Source organism: Cetorhinus maximus, chromosome 1, assembly GCF_964194155.1.
Source record: "Cetorhinus maximus chromosome 1, sCetMax3.hap1.1, whole genome shotgun sequence".
Taxonomy (NCBI): domain Eukaryota; kingdom Metazoa; phylum Chordata; class Chondrichthyes; order Lamniformes; family Cetorhinidae; genus Cetorhinus; species Cetorhinus maximus.
This window is the reverse complement of record NC_135879.1, coordinates 95,598,386-95,615,997: the sequence shown is the minus strand read 5'-3', so window position 1 is coordinate 95,615,997 and position 17,612 is coordinate 95,598,386. Positions and strand designations below refer to the sequence as shown.

Genomic DNA, 17,612 nt, shown 5'->3' with positions numbered 1-17,612 from the left:
AATCATCTCCCTGAGGCAAAGTGCTGCCTCAGGGAGATTGTCTCTACTGTAAAAAATATTAAAAATACAAAAGAAAAACCCTGACATGTCCCCTCATGTGACATTGTCACATGAGTTGGGACATGTCCATAATTTTTTTTAAAACTTTAATTAAATGCTTTAAAACCTACATGAAACCTCATCCTGCCCATGGATGAGGTTTCATGATTTTTCTAATGCCCGCCAGGGCTCCTGGCCTGCCCGCCAACCTTAAGGTTGGACGGGCAGGTCCATTAATTACTTCAATGACTCTGTCAATGGCCTCAATAGGCCATTGACAGGTCGGCAGGTGCACAGCTGATTTTGCTGAGCCCCCGCCCACCTGAAAATTTAAATGGGGCGCGGTGACATTGGGAGTTCCGCCCAACGTCACCATGCGTCATTTTACGCGTCGGCGAGCGGGCCCCGATCCCCGCTCACCGATGGGAAAATCCTGCCTCAATAGTGAGCTGAAGAGAAAAGGAGGCAAACCTCCCCTCACATGTCCCCAGCCAGGCACAAAATGTGCCAGCTTGAACTGAGACTCAATTCTAAGACCAAAGTGAGTGTACAGCCATACATCTCGATACCCGACGTCACTACCTGAGCACTGTCAGAACTTTACTCCACATTACAATTGTTTAGTTTCCTGTTATGGTTATATCTATTTCTGCAGACTGCTCTTCACAAATGATTCACTTGTTGTGTCATCAAGGTGAAGGACATTAAGCAATGAGAGACTTTTCCATTTTAGGCATTTAATGTTGGCATCGAGCACCTCACGGTACAGCACAACATGCACCAGATATAGAGTAAATCACCAAGAAAGTGCAAAAGGGGAAATATTTGCAGGAAGTTTGAAGAGCTTTGGCCTGCAGTAACATCACTCAGCACTCTAAAGGAGGAGTCTGACACAAACATATCCTTAACCTTCACCAAAGTCCTCATTATAAGCTGCTCAGCAGTGCAGCACTTAAGACAAATTTTAATTCTATAAACGATGAGGAAATCTGGTGCTGGGCAGCATAATTGGGAGACTAACAACAGGTGAACATTGATACAACATTTGTCGCCTGCCAGACCAGGCTCCAGAAAGACTATCAGTTGCTGCTGCTGAAGCTGTGCACCTTTGACTGGTGGAGCCACCATTCATTAGGTCCTTGCTGAGGTCAGAATAGTGACAGCAACACATTCAATATGTTATGCTGTGCTGTGTACATCATGCCCATGAGGGCAGAAATCCATGCTTGTCAATTAACTAATGATAATCTACTGACTATCCTGTGTGTCTGGAGATCAAATTAGCTCCAAGGTGACATGCTTGGTGATGGAACATTGGAATCAATTGAACTTTTTATGGGTGACTCGATAATCTGACATGTGCACCAGGCAGATCTGCAGGGTATTATTAATGCTTGACCAGTCAAGCTGACTCATTAACCAACACTAGAGGGATCAAAGAATCATCAGCTCCAGATAAGCCTGCAAGTCAATGCTCAAATGGCCCAGGTTGTCCTAGCTGGGTCAACAATTGATGCTTTTTGTTGGTTAAATGCTAAAAAATGAGCACACTCGTAGATCCCTAAGATTTAGCAATTGCCAACCTAATCTCTCTGGATTTAGATAAATGGGATATGCCTTATGAGTAAAGGGTGTTCACTCTACTTTTGGCACAAAGCTCTGTAACTCGGTTTAGAGGCCCTTATACATAGGCCAGAATTTTTCCCTTGTTGGGCGGGCACGGCGGGGGTAGGGGTGGTCGGCTTTGCACCGCGATTTCATGTGGGTGGGCCAATTAAAGCCCACCCTGCGTGGATTGCGAGCAGCAACATTGAGCGCTACCTGTGCGGGTGGGGGCAGGAGGGAGAGCCGGGCCTGGCGCACAGTTTGTGCATGCACACGAAAGAGCGCTTCAATCTCCCTGAGGCACGGAGCTGCCTTAGGGAGAATGAAGCACTTTTAAAAAAAATTAATAAATACAATAAAAATTTAATGAAACATGTCCCCTCATGTGACTGTATCATATGACATGGGTCATGTTTTTAAATTCAAAATAAAGTTTTTATTTAAATTGTATTAGCTTTAGGAAACCTCATCCCGCTCGTGGATGAGATTTCCTAAAAAATGTAAAGGCTGCTTGGGCTTTTCGCCTGCCCAAAGGTTGGACGGGCAGTGTAAATTTCAAGTTAATTAGCTCATTAATTGCCTTAATAGGCCTTTCAATTATCGGCGGGCGCGCAGCTGACTCTGGCGTGCATCTGCCAAACAAAATATTGCGCAAGTGCGCGTCATATTACGCTCGTGTGTGTCAGGCACACGCCCGCACGCCAAACGTAAAGTTCTGGCCATAGTGTTGAGTTTCCATGCATGTCAACAAGTTATGATGATTTGGGGTGCACTGGAATTGGATATATATTGAAAAGTTAAAAACTGAAGGCTTATGCATGAGAAAGATAAGGGGTGTGGGACTAGCTGGATAGATCTTTCAACGTGCTGGCACAGGCACAATGGGTCGAATAGTCTCCTTTTATGCTGTGTGATTCTGTGATTATATGTTAAACTCACAACAGCAGATCGTATTCCAGTGTGACATTTCCATTTCCCACATCAGCCATCTTTGTCGACACTGATTTGACTATCACTTTAGTGTCAACTAGTTGTGAATATGGGGTATCTTGTAATGTAAATCTGTAACCATTTGAAGTTGAGTTGAAAATGCCCAAAATCATTTTACATGGAACCTTACAGCCTTTAAACAGAGGAGATTCTTGTAAATTTATATTATAAGGAACCATGTTTCAAGCCTAGTTTTATTTGCCCTATTCAAGTAGGGTAGATTCCACAGCACTAGCAGCAACACAAAAACTTCACATGCAAAGAAGTTTAAAAATCAATATTTAATCAGGAATTTCATTCCTGGTTCTGGACTCCAGGCAGCAACACAAAGCTATAGCTTGTAATTTTATTCTTGACCTTGAAGTAACTTTGCTAAAATAAAGATGATACTGCCACCAAAGTAAGGGATGTGGAGAGTGGAACATCCCACTTGTGCGCCTAAATTTACTTGTAATTGGAACAAATGTCGGGTTAAAGATTTCTGTCATCAGGGTTCAGAAGTGTCTGTTACATGCACTCACTGTTCAGGAGCTGAGAAAATTTTGCTGCTGAATCATTGAAAGTGGTTGCACTGCCTGACAGAATAAACCTGCAGTTCGGACTACAGCCGCTTTGAGGGTAAATATAGATCCTGGAGGAATCCATCACTGCAGGAGCCTGTTGTAGAAGATCAGTTTTAAGGGGACCACAATTAACGGTGAAGACATCTGTTTATTTTTAAATTGGCTATAAGAGTCTAATGTTCTAATATAAGCCAAGTCAGTCATCCATGTTGAAATGATTGCACTGAGCACTTACTGAGAACGGAAATCTACAGGCTAGTGGTTCAAACACTATTGATCTCCATGAGCTCCAAGAGCCCCCGTAAACATATGTCATCACAAAGTATTTATTCAGCACTAAGGAAAAATTATGTAAATAATGCTAAAAAAATTTCAAATGTGGAAAACTGAAATTCAAGAGTGCTAGAACGAGGATAATTACCCCACTGTTATTTGCTGGCTTTTTTAAAAAAAATCTTCTGGATTCTAAGCAGACTGTGTGTTAATGAAACTTTTCTTCTCCCTTTAAAAGGGAGAAAATCGAGAAGATGCAAGCAAATAATTCCAGATAAATGACAGGCAGATATGATCTAATGGTTTGTTTTAATGCTACATCACCTGTTTACATTATGCATTTGTAAACAATGAAAAAGGGATATGTATTTTTGCAGAAGGTAGTGCCCTTTTTATAAGGTTGTTGATGCACCTTGCCTTGTAACATTTGCAGGTGTTTCGCAAAGTGGGCAAACCACATTACAATTCATGTGATAACAAGGAGGGTCACTTAGAAAGAAGCAACTTGTAACATAAAAGTTTGGCTTTAAGAGACCAACTAATTCATTACATCAATTTACATTTTTACCAATAATGTTTTATCATATATTGTCAATTATGTGAATATAACAATGTAATCAATTTGTTTAAAAATTGAACTAGGTACATTACAGGGAGATAATTTTAAATAGCAAAATACAAAGAATAATATTTTACAAATTTTTAATTAAGTATCACTCAGAACTATTGATCCAAAATTGAAATATTTGCCTGAGCAAACTGAGCTGATAGTCTGATCATTTTAAACAGCATTAGCAGAATGAAATAATGCTGACAATTCCTAAAAATGATAAAGTTATAAGGGGTTTGTTTTACAAGAAATGAATCATTCAAATGTTATTTATATTGCATTTGATTTCAGGATTTTTGCCAGTCTTTAGGGGATTATATTCAACTGCTTGTCCATTCCCCTGTGAGGACTGCAAATCAAGGACCTCACTGATGATATAATAATCTGTTGGTTACCAATTATGATGCGCTAACTTGCTATTTAAGAACTTCTGTCAGGACAGTGGATGCTGCTATCAAATGTGACAAAAATTATCGTTATGAAGGTGTTATGAGCTTGAATTTCCAGCAGGGGACTGTGTTAGTTTGTGTCATTGCATTTTTTGCATATCACTAAAGTACATATTCCAATAAATCATGCGTCAGTGTTAGAGCTAAATCTCGCCTGCTGTCATCAGATACGAAGATGACCAGTTCACTCACAAAAGGACGAAAAAGTCTTGTGTGGCTTACGTTCAATTCATGGGTGGAATTTTACAGGGAGGCAGTAGCCTCATCCCTGTGACTTAAAAGTCAGGAACGAGCCCATCTCTGCTTGGCCAGCAAGGCTGATACCAATTTTACAGCAGGCAGGCCATTAATTGGCTCAGGGTGAGACTTCCACCACTATCTGGGAGGAAGCCCGCTTCCAAGAGCTGCCAGCCAATCAAATGGCCAGATGTTCTCTGGTCCAAGCAGTGCCACCGGGAGTGGTGGCCACTGCTGGTACTGGCATCCAGTCTGCGATGACAATCTTCACTAGAGCTGGGCACCTAAATAAGTGGGGGTGATTCACCGGGGCCAGTCTGGCAGGCCCTGGCAAGGGGGATGGGGTCCCCAGTTCGGGAGGGCAGTGGGGAGTGGGACCTGGTAATACGCAAGGTTGCCCAAATAGGAGAGATCCTCCCTCCAGCCCCCACACCATATGGCATGTTGGCTTTTTGGCTTTCTGATTTCTGACTTACTCCATGAGAACACACATGGCCAGCAACCCAGAACAAACAGTGCTGAACAGGGAAGGGTGGAGACAGGTGGGGGCATGGTTACGAAGGTGAAACCAGGAAGAGCACAACTGCTGCTTTGATATTTCCTTGGCCACCTTGTAAGTGATATTCAGCAGTCTCCTTAACGATCACGGCTTAAGTTGCTGAACACTAGGCATAACTGGATCGATCATGTGCAGCACAGGCTTCACCTTGTACCTCAATCTTCCAATTTGTACCTTGAGCATGTAATCAAGATCTAATGTATGCATAGGTCCCTGGTATAATTTAATGAGGCTCCTGACTCATTCAGGTGAGTGCTTGGATCACTAACGTAAAGGCGATGGGCATTAACTAAGGATTCACTTGGGCTTTGGTAAATAGAGACAGACTGGAGCTGGGGTTTGAGTTTAGAAAGTGAATGTAATGTGTATTCCTGTGAGTAAATGCATATAAAAATATTTGAAGATAGGCTCCAGGTTTATCCTTCACCACTGGGCTTTCTGAAGAGTAAAGACCTGTTCCCAATGTTGCAAAGGATGGATCTGGCCATGTTGCTGTGGAATACTCTATTCAGTTGGACCTCGTGGAGATGTTTGTGCAAAAAAGTACCTTTGATCACAAGTCTATCAGGCATGGTCCACATGTAATGCCCTTGAGGCCCTGCGGATAATGGAGATGGTGGATCCTGTTGATGGTTCCCTGAGCAGATTATCAAAGTCATTTGGCAGAATGCCTCATTGCCAAAAACTTGGAACAAGCACCAAGAGGTAGCCTGGCTGATAGTGAGAAGGGGTCTCCCCATCAGATCCTTCTGTAAGCCTGGAGTCTCACCTGTTGGCCAGGGGCTGCAGCTGAACTGCCAGACACAGGCAAAAGCAACTTTTGAGCTGAAGTAACCTGAGCTCACTGGCTTGAGTAACTTTTGAAACCTGACTCCAGTCACTGGGTCCGAACTGGCTAGAACTGGTTTTAAAGTAGCTGAGTGTCTTGAGGACAAAGGAAATGTCCTTATTTAGAAAAGGAGAAACAAGGTGATACTGCACGTCTTGGAACAGAGCCAATGAGAATGTGCCACAGATCAAGCAAGCAGGCCTAAACCAACGGGAAAGAGACAGCACAGCTGGAAGAGATGAGATTCAGTATAAGACTGAAAGGATTTCGGGCGTGGAGCAGCGAGACTCTGGAGACCAACCATCGCAGAAGCAGAAGAACCCACGTCAGCAACATAGAGACGCAAGAGAGAGAGAACGGAACGCCTGGCCAGCATCAGCTCTCCTTTTCGGGTATTTGCCTTTATATTCTGTGGCCACTCAGGGAGTTTCAGAGAAACCTAGTGGGTGTGCGTTTAGATCCTAGTTTTGGGTATAAAACTGTATAATCTACTGTAAACTGCATGTCTATATTTGACCAGACGTATAAGTTATATGTAAATGATCTAATGACGTGAATAAAGCGAGTTTAGAGTTAAGAGAGAATTGACCTTTCTCCTCTGTGTACTAAGCCAATAACCATTACCGGTGACCTCTGGCAACACACCCCTCTGCACATTGCCCTTAAGGTGGCTGAGGTGGGGAAGAGACCTTCATCCACCTCTTTCGGGAATGTGTCTTTGCGAAGCAGGTCTGGAAAAAGATGCAATGTTTTTTATTGAGGTTCATCCTGAGCAGCTCCATAGCACAGGACTTTGTGCTCTACCGCTATTTCCAGGGACACACGTCAAGATAAACATCAACTGCTACTGGAGGACCATCAACACAATGAAAGGTGCACTTTGGTCTGCCCGAAACCTGCTGGCCTTCCAGTGCAAAGAGCTATTATGACCCAGTGTTGCAGACTGGCACATTTCAAGGTCCAGGACTATGGGCTGAGGGATTGCACTAAAACTTGGGGCAGCTGCTGCAAAAGTGCAATGGGGAAAGGCCACTGTCTAAGGTCCTTCAGCCATAGTATACTGAGGGACTGAAAACAGTGAAAAACCCCTCGGGCTGTAAATTTAACATGAAATGAATATTGTATGTAAGCTGTAATTGTAAATTTGGTGAGGCACCTCAAGGTGCCACATACTGTATGGAAATAAACTGATCTGTTTTGCACTTTATGTGTAACTTCAACATTAAAGTTATGTAACGTACTTTTATAAATTTTATGAATAAAGTATATTTTTAGAAAAAGAATAACACCAAGTAAAGTGGCAGGTGGCCAGAATTAGAACAGGATCAGGACAGTAAGTGCAACACTGAGCTTTTAGACTAATTCTATCCATTCTCATCTGGCAGACAGAGTTAAAATTGGCTCCGCACTTTCTGTGTGCAGGATCATGGAATCACTTTAACAGAAAATGGATGATGAAAAGAAAGAAGAACATGGGAAAAAGGATAGAGATAATGAATTACAAGGAAAAAGAAATTCAGTGAACAGAAGGCAGATATAAGGAATCAGTGTTTAAGTTAGTCAGCCCTCAGGAGGCAAGTAGACTGGGGGATGTGTGGAATGCACAGTCCCACAGTCTGATCCAAGGGGCTGATTTCCTGATTGCCACGCTCCTTAGTATTTTTGAAGGTGGAATACGTGTTCTGAATTTGGTAGCAATACTCTGGGAAATTAATGCCATGCACTAATGTTAACTGGTAATTCTCTACTGTGCCATGCAGTTCAATACTCAGTCAAGATGCTATCCAATTGCTGCATCACTATGTAAAGCAGAGATGAAGAATGCTGCTAAACAGTAACTCACAGCAGGTAGCAAACACATATGACTGCAGTCTGCCAAACCACACTAGGGAAGTCTATTTATTAAGAAAGCTAATTTGGCCATTTAACATTTCCTTATTCTTATATCATTTTTCCTTGCTGTGTTCACCAACACTGCATCCCTTCTCATTTACTTTGTTGAAATCTGTTGCAGTGGAAAACTATTAATACTGCAGCCTGTGGAATCTTTAAGGTGACGAAAGATCAGTTTTAGCAATCTGTGCAAATGCTTCAAAATTAATTCAGCCCGTGTCCTCTATTTTTTTTGTACAGACATCAGACCTCATGGCCAACTGCCAATTCCGCTCGCTGAGAGAGGAGACAATAACACACTCTATGCACCATTGGCCAAGACATGCCAAATGGTAGCAGATGGTCTTTCCTCCACAGACCCAGCACTAATTGTGATCCAGTTGGTTGGCTGAATGGTCAACCATGTCTGGATTGAATATCTTTCTCATACGCATGCTTTTCTTTCCATGCAAAGCATAAAGGAGGCAGGCATCACACTTTCCATCTTGGCCAAGGAAACAAAGAGCAGCTCAATTTCTTGGCACTATTAATCATGAGGGCTTTCTGTTGTGGAATTTTTTTTTTGCATTTCCTCCCCTTTTTTTTTTAAATGTCTCTCCTCACGAAGTACCATTCTGTGCCTCCCAGTTTGGGAGCATCTGGCTCCAGCTGAAAACATTGGACAACTTTGGGTTCAAAGCTACGTCCTAACATACAGTGTCGCAATACACTGAGATGGTATCATGCCACATCACCATGGCATGCCACAGTGTAGTATTGTCATTATGACTAACATCTGAACGTAGGTCTAATAAAAAAAGTGTTTCCCCCTTTACATCACTGGCAACCTCCTAAGGTGCTGCACTGGCAGTGTGGATGTGACATTGGCAGTGCCACAGCAGGATTGACTGGATTCTGCTCTTCAGCGGAAGCAACAGACTGTCTCTCAGTGGCAAGGGGAGCCTGTTCAGAGCTTGTCCTGCAAGGCACTGAGGGAAATTGCTGTGGTCATGTAGTATTGTAGCGGCAGGTGGAAGTCCTACATCATCACTTCCCTGCTACAACATAGGAGAACCCAGGCCTTAGTCAGTGCTGAGTTAGCTGATCTCAGACAAGGCGCTTCATACTTTGCCGTGTGTATTTCAGGACGGTAACATACAGAAAACCATTTTCAGGACTGTGCATGAGGAAAGAGCAGCAAAGTGGAACTAATTGAACAGTTCTTTCAAAGGGGCACAATGGGCTGAATGGCCTCCTCCTGTGCTGTGTCATTCTATGAAGTACACTAACTAATGTGGAGATCATAGAATCATAGAAAATCATAATACCAAAGGAGGTCGTTCGGCCTGTCGTGGCTGGGCTGGCTCTTTGGAAAAGCATTTGTACTTAGTCCCACAAACCTTTTTTTGTCTGTAATTCTGTAATTTCCTCATTCTCAAGCACCTAACACCTCCCTTTTAAAATTATTTTTGGAATCAGTTTCTGCCACCTTGTCGGGTAGAACATCCCAGTTCCCTATTCCCTGCCTGGGGACCCCTTTTCACATTATCACTTTCCTCAAGGTTGGAAGCGGCCTAGTACAGGGCTTCCCACACTGCAGGCCGTGACCCCACTGAAATTTGGGGACGTGAGATCCAAGGCAGCAATGGCTGCCGTGTGGCTCAGACTGAATGCTAACAGCTGTGAGGCCCCTTTAAATCCTTGTGTTTCTTTCTAATGGTGGGCATGACCTAATGAACAGATCTTTGAGGTCTGATTCCTGCTGCAATAATAAGTTGTGGGAACATAGGTTTCTTTATTTTAAAAATCCCTGCAGTTTAAACACATCCCACCACGCTCAATCTCACTCCAACCCATGCCCCCCTTCCTACCCCCACTCAGCATCTGAAGGCAACTGCCCCTCGTTCATCGGCAACCCCCACCGCCACTCAGCAGCTGAAGGCCCCCTGCCCCCTCCCCCACTCAACAACTCTTGTGCCCCCTCCCCCAAAATTTCTCGTTGGGGTCTAGGGCATTAAAATGGGGTCACACCGCAAGAAATATTTAGGAAGCACTGCTCTAGTAACTGACAGCAGTTAGGATTTTACCTTTCAGTCTTAATATGGTTAGCTGCTACTTTTCTTGGTACAATGAAAGAAGTACATCAAGCGAAGGGTAGCTATGAACCAGAGTTAGCAAGGGTTGATTCAATAGCAGAGTGGTGCAGGAAACACGCCCCTCAGTAAGACCAGTCAGTAGGACGGTCACCACTGGATATATTTGAAGTGAGAGATTTTTAGTATAATGGTGCATACATAAAGCATAAGTCACACTAATAACATTAACTTGAGCAAAAATGATGAGGTGATGTTTTCACATTGACACAGGGAACAGCCCAGTGTCACTAATGAATGCTGGGGAAATGTCAAAATCTACCTACACAGTCCAGAAGTACGGGAGATTGTAATCCAGAGGTGAGAGGGAAGGACTCTGCGATCTTTCATGTGAGACTCCCTAAACAGAGGAGGGTTGGTAAATCTGTCAAATGATATATTATGGCACATAAGTATTTTTAACTTACCTTTTATCTTGCAAGAAGCTTTATACTCCATCACTTCATCTAGCAACATTTATATGCTTATTCCAGTCCTCAACTGACAATCAGAATTCATAATATGTGAATTCCAAGCCTAAAGTTTCCACTGCTTTGTACACAAGCTGTTCTTCTGTCAAACAGCCTATTTATCTTCAATGGGAAAAAAAGTTAATCATAAGTCCAATTCTTTAATGAAGTGGAACTCACAGAGAACATCAAGGCGTGGCTAGAATCTCAGTCCTAATGAATTTTTCTCAGTATGAACCATAGCTCAATTGTACAAGAATAACAAGTGGTTCTCACTCGTAATGAAATGGATGAGTATATTTTTTAAAAATGTAACATTTTGGATCACTTTCTACAAAATAAAAGACACAGCCCTTTGTGTCATTGGATGAAAAAGAAACAAAATTGGAATCTTGAGAAATTTAATCAAATGATCATGTACAATCTTAATGATATGAAGCTTACACACATTAAAATTGTTTGTGAAGACATAACTCCTGATGGGTCATGTATTGTAAAGCAGGGTGCTTCTTCAACTGCCAGCTGTCTGTTTTGGAACATAAGCATTTGTGGGTTTTAAGATTTTAGTGTGGTCAGCAGGAAGAGCATGAATGCTCCCCCCAGCAACACAAAAATTAATCAGGCACAGCCAGCCCGTTCACTCCCCCACACCAGCACCCCCACCTCACCCGGGGATTTTCAACCCCCACTCCTCCCCCAACCCCCTCCAATACACTTTGCCTATTGGCTGACTCCCTGCCAAAACTGGATGGTTTTCCACTGTCCGAACCAGAAAGCTTCAGCGGTGCCCAAGGCTTGCCTACGAGATTCAAATCAGTCCCGAGCTTGTAAGTACTTTGGGTCTTCTAGCTTTTGCTTCTGGATGGGTGCTGCAGGCACAATGCCAATGACATGTCCATTTTTTCCTGAAGTTCCAAATTGCCCAGCCTCTTAAAGAGCCTGGAGAAGGAGAGAGAAAATGCCTCCACTGCTGATCAACACTACATGGCACTGGTTCACCAGTGAAGGCACAACCAAAAGAATTCAAAGTTTGTACAGTGTACTGGATGGAAGTAATGGTTAAGTTCAGGTATATAATCCACTTGAACCTACATTATCAATCCACTTTAAAGACATAGCACATCATGGTCATCCTCCCCTCTCAATTCTCAAAACTCTGAGTGGATGAAAGCAAGTCGGCAAGTTGGAATTCAATACAACAGGCTTTTTGAGCTTTGCAGAGAATGTTTGGTAACAAAAATATTCTGCTACCAATCAAATATGGAGATAAAAGATCAATGGCTTAATTATTGCTATGTATCTGTTGAAAGGTTATTATCTCATTGTATATAAACAACTATTAATTAAATAGGGCCAGGAATTAGACTAGGCTATTTTAAAGTGATCTAGTTAAATTTAAATTTTTCACTACACTGTAGGCATGACTCAGCCTCGTGTTATTCCACTAAGGCCTATGACTCCAAAGCTATTACTGTGAGTGAGCAGAGGGGAAGCTGCATCAAAAAGGATTTTTTTACAAAAATATCCACTACCCACTGTAGAAAATGGCTTGTGATCCCATTAGATGAACAATCTGTCCTTTGAATGTGACATTCTTTAAAGTTTTCCATAAGGTATACAGGATGTGGGTGGACAGGGGAGGGGATTTGCAATGGCTGGTTTCTTGCCTGAAAAATGGACAACTGGCATCAGAAAACCTGATGGACACCTTAGATACTCATTTTACTGTTTAGACTGACTTTTAAACTGATGCCCAGCACTCCTGTCCAAAACAGGCAGAAGGCTGCTTAAACATGCAAATCGGGGTCCAATGCCAGTTGTCGTACGTCAATTGCAATTTTAGCACACAAATGAGTGCAGCATGTAAAATGCATGCTATTTCTAGAGTATTGGGTGCTAAGCAATCTACCTAACAATCCTTAAAGGCCACTAGAGAAGAGATAGATTTTAGCGATTTCTAAGTATTTTGGAGGAACCAGAGGGGCATTTTTTTTGGGTCATTCAGGTTTTCTTCCAAATCCAATCTATATTGCCAGCATGCTCTTAGCCTACCTGCCTTCCTTCCTTTTATGGTGTTCCTCTACTCACTCCACATTCTCACGTAACATCCCTCTACCCACCCCGAACCACAACCACCTACCATTTCGGGTGAGCAGGTTTAGTTAAAATTAGGGAAAATGTATGATAGCATTTTGAGATGTTTTGATGTGGCCAGGCACCAGATAAATGCAAGTCATTACACATTTCATCATTAAAATTACTGAATCATCATCAATTTGATGTTCAGGCCATGGCAAAACAATGTGGGCCTTTAATTAAATATATGATAGTCATTAAAACTAAATCTATTTTATTGATTTGGTCACTTGCCAAGACATTAAATTTGAAATCAGCATTGATATAGTCAGTACAGCCTTGCAGTAACCTTTACATCTATTTAAAATAAAATCAATAAATTTATGAAAAATGAACACTGCAGGTGTAAGATGCTATAGTTCACATTGTAATGATTTTTTAAAGAAGGAAGGAATATACATTTTTATATACAGCCTTTCACAAACTGAGATTATCCCAAAGTGCTTTAAAGCCAATTAGTACTATAGGACCTTAAATTGGCCACATTTGTGGTTATTTATTTATTTTAATAATTTATATCTACAAATGAATTGACAAAAATGAAAAGTAAATTATAATAAAAATTAAAGTGTATTATCCTAGTTGTGAGGTGAGAATGACTGCCCTTGACATCAAAGCAACATTTGACTGAGTGTGGCATCAAGGAGCCCTAGCAAAACTGAAATCAATGGGATTCAACTCTCCACTGCATGGAGTCATACCTAGCACAAATGAGGATAATTGTCATCGTGGAGGCCAATCATCTCAGCTGCAGGACATCACTGCAGGAGTTCCTTGGGGTAGTGTCTTAGGCCCAACTATCTTCAGCAGCTTGAATGACTTTCCCTCCATCATAAGGTCAGGAGTGGGGATGATGATAATGATTTTACAGTGTTCAGTACCATTCACAAAACCTCAGATACTGAGTAGGCTGTGCATGTATGCAGTAAGACCCAGACAATATTTGGGCTTGAGCTGATAAGTCTTAAGTACCACGTGCGCCACACAAGTGCAAGCCAGCGACCATCTCTAACAACAGAGAATTTAGCCACCTACTCTTGACATTCAATGACATTACCTTTGCTGAATCCCCACCATCAACATCTTGTTAGTATTGGCCAGAAACTTAACTAGAACAGTCGTATAAATACTGTGGCTACAAGAGCATATCAGAGGTTGGGAATTGTCCATCAAGCAATTCACCTCCTGACTCCCCAAAGCCTGTTCACCAACTACAAGGCACAAGTTAGGAGTGTGATGGAATACTCTCCACTTGCCTGGATGAGCATGGCTCCAACGATACACAAGAAGCTTGGCACCATCCAGGACAAAACAGCCCACTTGATCGACACCTCATCCATCACCTTAAACATTCACTCCCTCCACCACCGACACACAGTGACAGCTGTATATCAGCTACAAGATGGACTGCAGTGACCTACCAAGCCTCCTTTACCAGCTCCTTCCAAACCTGTGACCTCTAGAAAAACAGGGTAGCAGGTAGATGGGAACACCACCACCTGCAGTTCCCCTCCAAGCTATACATCTTCCTGATTTGCAACTATATCTGCTATTCCTTCACCAGCACTGAGTCAAAAACCTGGAACTCACTTCCTAACAGCACTTTGGGTGTACCTGAGCCAGATGGACTGCAGTGATTCAAGTCAACGGCTCAGCACCACCACCTTGTAAAACACAATTAGGAAAGAGCAACAAATGCTTGCCTTGCCTGTGACACCCACAACTCATGAAGGAATAAAATAAATGAATGTGGAAATATCCATAAAGCCAGAAAAATTGCCACAGCTTTCTCCTTAAAGTTTACTCGAACATTTATGGAACAGTCGAAAATTATCTAAAGTGATTATTTTTGAATAAATGAACTATTCAAAATTCTAAATGCTGCAGTGGCCCTCTAAATGTCATTGATATTCAAGATTACTAATTATTTTAACAGCAAGCGTTACAAATATTAGACACAGTGCTTTGAAAGGCTGCTCATGAGACAGTTAATACTATAGATTAAATGGAGAGTAGATAGAGAACAGTTCTTAACAGTCAGTTCACTTGAGATAATATTCAGCATAAAAGGTTCCTGTTTTGTCACACAAATAGCCAGGGCAGGTTCAACAGCACTTGAATGATTAACTTCACACTGAAGTGCAGTCTCAACCAACATCAGGAACTGCATAACAATTCACCCATCAGCACTGTTTAGACAGCCTGTACGTTTGCACCTCTGTTTTTCTTCTGCAAAGCTGCAGACACATCACCAGTCTCTTGTAACATCCTCCAATTCATGCCATCATAGGCCTTGTTTCTGATGATTGAAGAAGGTGTAACAAAGAATGCATTACACATCAATCTATCTCCTAGAGTTGTGTTGGGCATCACTTTCCAGGCATTTCACCTAAAGAGCAGAGAGTAATTATACAGTGTGTACATTCAATTCTTAATGAGCAGGTGAATTTAGCCCCAGGAACATAATTATAGCCAGAGGTTCTCTCACCTCTCTCAACTCGATTCCCCCTTCCTCTCTTTCTTGGTCTCCTTTCCTCTAATTTTAGGGAACAGTAACATAGTGGTTATATTACTGGACTAATAATCTGGAAATGATGAGTTCAAATCCCATCATGGCAGCTGGAGAATATAAATTCAGTAAATAAATAAATCTGGAATAAAAAGCTAGTATCACTAATGGTGATCATGAAACTTTCAGAGTGTTGTTAAATGCTCATCTCTAATGTCCTTTAGGGAAGGAAATCAACTGTCCTTATCTGGCCTGACCTACATCCAACTCCAGAAATGTGTTGACTCTTAACTGCCCTCCAAAATGACTTAACATGCCACTTAATTAGGGATGGGCAATAAATGCTGGCCTTTCCAGCAATGCCACATCCTGTGAATGAATTTTTAAAAAACCCATAAACCATGCCTGACAACCTATTGCTGCGAACCTGTTTATTTTTACAGGGTTGTCTAAAGCTTTACAAACATTCCCAACATCATTCAGGAAAAAGGGTAATTTCTACCTATGCTTTTCAAATCCAGTGGAGATATCAATACCAGTACTTGGCTGACAGCTTCAGCGGTTGTAGGATGAAACAGATAGGTGCCAACATTTTGTAATGTCATGGAAAGAATTGCTAGTCAACATCATCATGTAGGGTCTGACTGTTGTGCTGTAGCAAGCCATTCATGTTGTGCATTGCAGTTTGGCTGAGGGAGTTGTTATTTTTTATGCACATGATGATGGCAAATGAAATGAGAGTAATCAAGTAGGGGGAAAAGGCAAAGGAATTAATTAAGACATAAACAGTTGTAGAATCATAGAATCATATAGCACAGAAGAAGTTGTAGCCTCAGTGGCCTAATGGATAAGGTACTGGCCTCCTAAGTCAGGGATTGTGGGTTTGAGTTCCATGTGGGGTGATGCCTTTTGGGGAGATGATGGTCTAGTGGTATTGTCACTGAGCTAGTAATCCAAAGGTCCAGGCTAACGCTGTGGAGACACCAGCTCAAATGACAGCTGGTGCAATTTAAATTCAATTAATAAGATCTGGAATTGAAAGCTGGTCGCAGTCATAATGACCATGAACCTATCATTGATTGTCGTAAAAAAATCTATCTATCCAATGTCCTTTAGGGAAGGAAATCTGTCATCTACATGTGACTCTAGATCCACAGTAATGTAGTTGACTCTTAAATGCCTCCTGAAATGGCTGAGCAAACCACAAGGGAAATTAGGGATTGGCAACAAATGCTGGCCTTGTCAATGATGCACACATCCCATGAAAGAATAAATGTAAAAAAAGACAATTTGACCTGTAATGCCTCTGCCAGCTCTTTGAAGGAACTATCCAACTGGTTCCGCTGCCTTGCTCCTTCCCTGTGGCTCTGCAAATCTTTCCTGTTCAAGTGCATCCAATTCCCTTTTGAAAGTTATTAATGAATTTGCCTTGTGTCACCCTCTCATGTTCCAGATCATAAAACAGCTCCGAAGAAGGGTCCTAATGGACTCGAAATGTAAACTCTGTTTCTCTCTCCATAGATGCTGCCAGACCTGCTGAGTTTTTCCAGCAATTTTTGTTTTTATTTCATAAAAAATTCACAGTATAAAAAAATTCACCACGTCTCTCCCTGGCTTTTTTTTGCCAATTGTCTTGGGAGAATTTTCCCAGGGACTGGGAGGTGTATTTACAGGCAGGTGGGGGAGACTGGGAAAATTGTGGAGAAATAGGTTGTGCCAGCTCCCTGAGGTGTTCCTGCCTCATTATGTTTTTCCCATAGGCAGCTTCAGTGCAGTGACAGTAACCCACAGGGCAGTCGTGAGAAGCCACTGACTCACAGGAAGTAGGCCACTGCTGTGAACGGGGGGCTGAATTTTGTGACTAACGTGTGGGTGGCGGAGCCTGCACTTCAGACCTTAAAACGTCGCACGATGCCGTCGCGTGAGCATCCCGACGTCAGCGCGTGGCATCGTGACGTTTAGGTCGGCGGGCGTGCTATGCAGCGCGACGTGCACCCGCCTTTAATTAAAGGCCTTGTTAAGGCCATTAAGTCAGCAATTGACGCCGACTTTGAGGAGCCCGTGCAAACTTCGGCTCAGCGCACGGGCCCAACAGGCAGGCGGGCAAGTGATTATTTTAACAAATCTCATCCACTGGCGGGATGAGGTTTGATTGTGGATTTAAAAAAGTTTAATAAATTTTTTGTGTACTTCATTAACATGTCCCAACTCGTTTGACATTTTCACACAAGGGGGACATGTTAATGGTTTTTTAATTTTTCTAGTTTTGAACTTTCACCAGCTTTCAGCGATCTCCCTGAGGCACCACTTTGCCTCAGGGAGATGTGCGCACTCTCGCA

General features: G+C 42.3%; 1 protein-coding gene across 1 annotated transcript in view; it reads right to left on the bottom strand.

Moving 5' to 3' along the window:
• Positions 1–17,612, bottom strand: part of arhgap24 (Rho GTPase activating protein 24) — a 566,765-nt gene that overhangs the window by 259,394 nt on the left and 289,759 nt on the right. The window lies entirely within an intron of this gene.